Below are 6794 nucleotides of genomic sequence, written 5' to 3'. Positions count from 1 at the left end.
CATGAAGCACAGTTTTTCTCTACAGTGGAAATAGCTTCATACGGACTATGGCATTTCATTGTGATTTCTGGTTCTTCAATGGCTATCTGGGGAAGGATCTCAGTGGGGACTTGGGTGTGGACAAGAATCACCTGGGAAACTTCCAGATCACACCTCCAAACCAAACTGCATCCAGGGTTCTAACAAATGTTGTAAACAATTAGAGGGCCTTTTCAACTGCTTTTTGAGGTTGAAGTTATGATTGAAGGAGACCTAGAAAGTCAGCTGTGTGTATTTATAGGTGCAGTATTTCTTCCTGATCCTTTGAGGAGCCTTTTGTGACTTTCTTGATGTGGTTTAAGGGTCATGAAACTGTTAAGTGTTAGTTCACCGAGGGCTAAGGACCAGTGTGCACACTGAAGGCAAGGCAAAGTCAAAAGGAGAAAAATGGGAATTAAAGAAATAAAAAGAGGGAAGAAGCATTGGGTTTGCTGCCAGAACACAAATGTCATGAAAACCACTGCTAAATCTAAACCAAGATGGGAAAGGAATAGACTCCTATCAACATGGTCATCACTGGACACATAGATTCGGGCAAGTCTACCACTGCTGGCCATCTGACCTAGAAATATGGTGGGATTGACAAAAGAACCATCAAAAAATTTGAGAAGGAGTCTGCTGAGATGGGAAAGGCAGTCTGGGTCTTGGATAAACTGTAAGCTGAAGGTGAGCTTGGTGTCACCATTGATAGCTCCCTATGGAAATTCAAAACCAGCAAGTATTTTGTGACCATCACTGATGCCCCAAGACACAGAGACTTTATCAAAAACATGATTTCAGGCACATCTCCTGCTGACTGTGCTGTCCTGATTGTTGTTCCTGGTGCTGGTGAATTTGAAGCAGGGATCTTCAAGAATGGGCAGACCGTCAGCATGCCCTTCTGGCTTCCACACTGAGTGTGAAACAACGAATTGTTGGTGTTAACAAAATGGATCCCACTGAGCTACTCTGTGGCCAGAAGTGATACAAGAAAATCATAAAAGAAGTCAGCACCTACATTAAGAAAATGGACTCAACCCCAACACAGTAGCATTTGTGCCAATTTTGGGTTGGAATGGTGGCAACATGCTGGAGCCACGTGCTAACATGCTGTGGTTCCAGGGATGGAAAGTCACCTGTGAACATGGCAATGCCAGTGGAACCATGCTGCTTGAGGCTTGGGATCGCATCCTGCCACCAACTCCTCCAACTGACAAGCCCTTGCCTCTGCCCGTCCAGGACATCTACAAAATTGGTACTATTGGCACTGGCCCTGGCGGCCGAGTGGAGACTGGTGTTCTCACGCCATGGTGGTCATCTTTGCTCCAGGCAACTGAAATAAAGTCTGTTGAAACGCACCATGAAGCTTTGAGTGAAGCTCTTCCTGGGGACAGTGGGAGCTTCAGTGTCAAGAACGTGTCTGTCAAAGATGTTCATCACGGGCAGTGTGACTGGTGGGATAACAAAAATGACCCACCAGTGGAAGCAGCTGGCTTCATGGCTTGGGTGATGATCCTGAACCGTATCCAGGCCAAATCAGGGCTGGCTACCCACCTGCGCTGAATTGTCACACAGCTCACATTGCTTGCAAGTTTGCTGAGCTGAGGGAGAAGATTGATTGTTGTTCTGGGCCCAAATTCTTGCCATCGGGTGATGCTGCTGAGTTGATGTGGTTCCTGACAAGCCCACCTGTGTTGATAGCTTCTCTGCCTATCCGCCTCTGGGCCCTTTTGCTGTTTGTGAGATAAGAGACGATCGGTTGCCACAGGTGTCGTCAGAGCAGTGGACGAGAAGGTGGCTGGAGCTGGTACAGTCACCAAGTCTGCCGGGAAGACTCAGAAGACTAAATGAATATTATCCCTAATACCTGCCAGCCTGCTCTTAATCGTGGTAGAAGAACAGTCTCAGAATGGGTGGTCTGAATTGGCCATTTCAGTTTAATAGTAAAAGACTAGTTAGTGATAATAATGCATCGTAAAACCTTCAGGAGGGAAAGAGAATGTTCTGTGAACCATTTGCTTTTGTGTATGTGTAAGGTATTCGTTTTAAAAAATCAGTAATTTTTCATTGAAACAACTTGACCAAAAATCTGTCACAGAATTTTGAAAACCATTAAAAGAAGGTTTAATGAGAAAAAAAAAAGTGGGGAGTGAAGACTAAGATGAAGAGAATGGAAACAAGGAAGAGAGGAATGAGCTGGGGCAGAGGCGGCAGGGACGCCTCCCGATAGATCTACGTTGTTAATAAAAACACCATTTCAAAGTCACGTGCACGTGGAGTACAGGTAAAAAGAAGTTTGATTTCCAAAGCTCTGCCGCTTTATAGATTTCCCACCTCCACTGGAAATCTAACATGGTCACAGTTTTGAAGAATTTATCAGGGAGTGTGCTAATTCTATTATAATACATGAAATATACACTGTTCTTGCAATGTTACACTTTGGGGGTGTTTTTTCCCCTCTCTTCCATGCTCCCCACCCTACACAAAAAGTGAAAATAAAGAAAATCATTGAATGCCTAAATTTAACTTTTTTCTGTTTTAATTTCTTTTTTAAAAACCCAATACTGTATTGTAATATACTGGACTAAAGGAGATATAGTTATTTCTAGTTCTGAAAGGAGAATTTGTGAAAATGCCATTTCAGGACTTTAGCTCAGCGACTAATATGAACTGTGAAAGAGAAAGAAGTCGTGAAATGTGGACAACTTCATGGTGGTTCTAGGAAGACTAAGAATCACTAGAGATTGAGAGTTTAGATGGAGGAAAGATGGCTTAGGGTCAGGGCACACTAGACTTTCTATTTAGTAAAGCTTTATAACCTCCCAAGATATTATCATGGAGTAACTCTTAAAATTCGATGAAACTAGGTAACTCTCACACAGAGGTCAGCTCAAAATGGGGGGCAGTATTATCTTGACTAAATCCTTTGGGAACTGTGGATACCAGGTAGGAAGGAAGGCCCGTGGGTTTTTGACATGACATAGTGCAGCTGGGCCAGCAGACTCCCAGCTGGCAGGGAGATCAGTGTGTTTGGATGAGGCAAAAAAGGTTAAACCAACCAGCACCGTGAAACAAATGAAAGAATGCTACTTGAGCCTCTCTGAAGTCAAAGTTTCATATAAAGTGTTTGGTCCTACAGACTAGTTTCTTTCTTTTCATTGTTTTAACCTAAGGGATGAAGAAAAATAAATCAATGTCCGATTAAAAAAAAAGAAAACTGCTGGTAGCTCCATACAGTATATTAAAAATGAAAATACTCGTTTGCTTGTGGGGAGAAGAGAAAGCCAATAAAATTTAGAGAAGCTTCCTTCTAATAGTACACATTGTTTGAGAGGAACTTTAGAGCTATTATTCCTCTTGTGATCTTCCCCCAAAGCTCCAGAGGTGAGCAAAATCTACCCATATTGCACTGCTTTCTATCTGTCATGTTTTAAATAGCATCATACACACACCTTCCAAGTTCTGAAAAGCCCATTCAGTGTTTTATATAAAAGCAAGTTACCAGAAATGGGCAGAGAGCACACTCCTAAATATAGCAACATAATTACTGTCATGTAAATTATCTCCTGTCTGTAGCGTTAGAACAATGAGATAAAAGGTTTATCTTGACAAAGTTTGAATAAGTAGAGGTGGAATTGATTCAGAATCTCCATAACTGCTCCATCCACAGTCAGTGGGAGGGGGGAAAAGAGAGCTCCTTTAATTTCACTATCAGCACGTCCTTCCTGTTCATTTGCATTTGGGGAGTTTTTCCACAGTGCATTCATTTGCTAGTGAGATAACGTGTCCCTGCATGATCAGTTAAGAGAGGGATAGAATTACTAATGATGAAAAGAGGCAGCACAAGGGCAAGAAAGCAAAGCAGCCCTTCCTTTTCTTGCCTAATCTGGGTGGATCTGAATTTCAACCATCTCATTTTTTTTTCTAGTGGTGATGGTGGGGCTGTTTTCCAAAGCTGGGTAAAGACATTGCAAATTGAGTTCTACACATTCTTTTTTTTTTTTTTTTTTTTTTAAGTGCCATTCAAAGAAGGAATGTGATGTCATCGTGCTGACTGGCTGTTTGTATATACTTGTCAGTTAATAAATTGAGGGCAATTTAAATCAACTGTCACTCAATAAGCATCAGCTGTTTTCCAGGTACTATGGAAATAATCAACAACCCAAAGGTCTTGTCCTTTAAAAAAGAATTCTAGGGCTTCCCTGGTGGCGCAGCGGTTGAGAGTCTGCCTGCCGATGCGGGGGACGCGGGTTCGTGCCCCGGTCTGGGAAGATCCCACGTGCCGCGGAGCGGCTGGGCCCGTGAGCCATGGCCGCTGAGCCTGTGCGTCCGGAGCCTGTGCTCCGCAACCAGAGAGGCCACAGCAGTGAGAGGCCCCCAAAAAAAAGTTTAAAAAAGAATTATAAACAGAAAGAAAACTTTGATTCACAGAAATGTTTAAATTAATGATTAGAGTAGTGCGGTGTTACTAGTAGCAGAGCCATCGGAAGATCAAAGATAGAAATATAGTTTAAATGGAAGGAGTGGAGGTGATGTCTTAACCCGTGCTGTCTTTAGGTAAGTGTAGGGTTTACCAGAGTGCTCAGTGGACAACAGTTCAATACTCCCTAGGACAAGTTAAAGTTAGGAAGCCAGTAGTGGGCGTTGGAGCTGGGAAGCAGAACAGTGAGTTTGGAGTTCAGGAGTCTCTGGCCTGCAAACTAGACAGTTACCCTGGCCCTTGATTTTCTTTATTGCAAGCTTCCAAACGTCTCCAGAATAGGAAAACTGTGTCCTTTTAGAAAAAAATGTGAGAAAGCAACAGCATGATGATCAGCATTTCAGCGATATAGATAATGTAGAGACCAAGTTCAAACACCCTTACATAATGAAAAGGGTGTAGTAATACACAATGAGAAAAGATGATTTTGCTTTAACATACCTAGGAAGCTTATTTTAAAGGTAGCTTGGAAGCATGAAGCACTCAGTTGGCTGACCTGACTGGGTGAGGCTTAGCTTCCTTTCATCTATTGCCTGCTGCCCTTTGGGTCGAGTACTTACTTCTCTGGGATAAAGGAAGGCTCCAGAGTGAGTAAAAACGTGCCAAATTTGAAGTTACACTGCTCTAGGTCACCCAGAAACACTGCAACTGTGAGTTAGCTACTAATCCACTCTTGTTTCCCTATGCCAGCCCATGGTGGTTAAGCTTGCTTGGTATTGAAATCCGCCAGACTGAAGAATGACACCCTGGGCCTTGTCACCCACAGAAAGCAAAAGGAACTATGAAATAATCAGCCTCACAAAGAAAATAGTGTTTCTTTAGTGGAACATTGCTGTCCACTAGACAGTTGTTACAAAGGAAATGTAGCTCCTATAATGGGGGACTTTTTTCCAAGGCTATTTGTCCAAAGGTGAGAGTGTCATAGCAATAATACTAAAAATGAGAGTGGAATTATGAAGGAATCTTTTGCAACTCTGCACCCCTATATTCTAAATGTATTCATTTCCCAAAACTATCAGAACATATCCTAAATTAAGACTAACGTGCAAACCAAAGCAGCATTGTACCACCATTTTTCAACCACAAACCCCCATCCCACTGATGGGCTGAACTAGGGCAATGACAGAGGAGATAGAGAAGGGAATGGAGGAAAACTGGCAAAGATGGATTGAATATGGGCAGGAGGGACAGTGATGGAAAATTATGTATCAGAGCTAATCCCTAAATTTCTGTATGGAATGATGGTGTTTTTATTGAAATAGCAGCTCTGCGGGAAGATGAGGAGTGGAGGAGAAAGACCATCATGGGGAAGAATTCGAAAAGAGAACCTCCTGAAAACACAGAAATAGGGACAACAGAAAGAACCAGGACTCGGAGGAGATAGTTAGGAACCAACTCAGTGTATAGGTTGAAGGATTAACTTTATAAAGAGGAAAGAGGGACACTCTTCCTGTAAACAAGGAAACATCTTGCTCTAAGCTAGGAAACTCCTTCCTTTAAACTAGGGAACTAATATTTATTGATGGCTTTGCATGTACCTAGCATGAGACTTTGGCACTTCTCATATGTTAGGATGCTGTTAAAAGAGAGCAGGCTATTGTATGACAGCCTTTATTCTCCCTGTGTCTACAGGACAAGGACCCTGGCTATGATTTAAAAAGATAGAGGTCAGATTAAAAAGGTGGATACATTTGAGGGTATGCATAAGGGAAGGTGAAAGGAAAATGACTAGGGATAAAAAAGGAATGCCAAGTAGTGTTGAGAGCTGGATATACATAGGTCAAGGTCTTAATTTTTTTTAGACAAACTAAGTGCCATGTGGATATAATCCAGGGTCACAAATTGCTTTCTTCATTCTTAAAATGGTTATATCCTTTAAAAGCTAGGCTGTAAAGAACAGAGAAAATCAAAATCCCTAGCATATGTCTGAGCCAGTGCTTGCAAGTATGGAGGGTTCTTAAATCCATGCCCTTCCCAGGTCAATAGGTTAAACACAAGCCTATGTTACATGGGTTCAGATTCCCTGCAGTGTTCCCAAGGGTTTAATCCTACAGATTAGCAACACTGGGAGACAGGATTCTTGCCTAACTCTGTGAGCTCTCTTCACGGGTGTTTTGTGAATCTCTGAGAGGTTTGGTGCAAATGAATAAAAGGAATCTAGTCAAATTTCCTGGAAATGTTCCATATTCTAGCAAAAATAGTTAGAGTAAATTCTCTTATAACACCCAGTTGAGGGGATTTCCCTGGTGGTCCAGTGGTTAAGACTGCACGCTTCCACTGCAGGGATACAGGTTTG

At 42.3% G+C, this 6794-nt stretch overlaps 1 pseudogene; it reads left to right on the top strand.

Annotated features, from left to right (window-relative positions):
• Nucleotides 1–518: 518 nt before the first annotated feature.
• Nucleotides 519–1884, top strand: LOC131754791 (elongation factor 1-alpha 1 pseudogene; annotated as a pseudogene).
• Nucleotides 1885–6794: the final 4910 nt, after the last annotated feature.

The sequence above is a fragment of the Kogia breviceps genome, chromosome 4 (genome assembly GCF_026419965.1).
Source record: "Kogia breviceps isolate mKogBre1 chromosome 4, mKogBre1 haplotype 1, whole genome shotgun sequence".
NCBI lineage: Eukaryota > Metazoa > Chordata > Mammalia > Artiodactyla > Physeteridae > Kogia > Kogia breviceps.
This window is presented reverse-complemented; position numbering and strand designations above follow the sequence as displayed.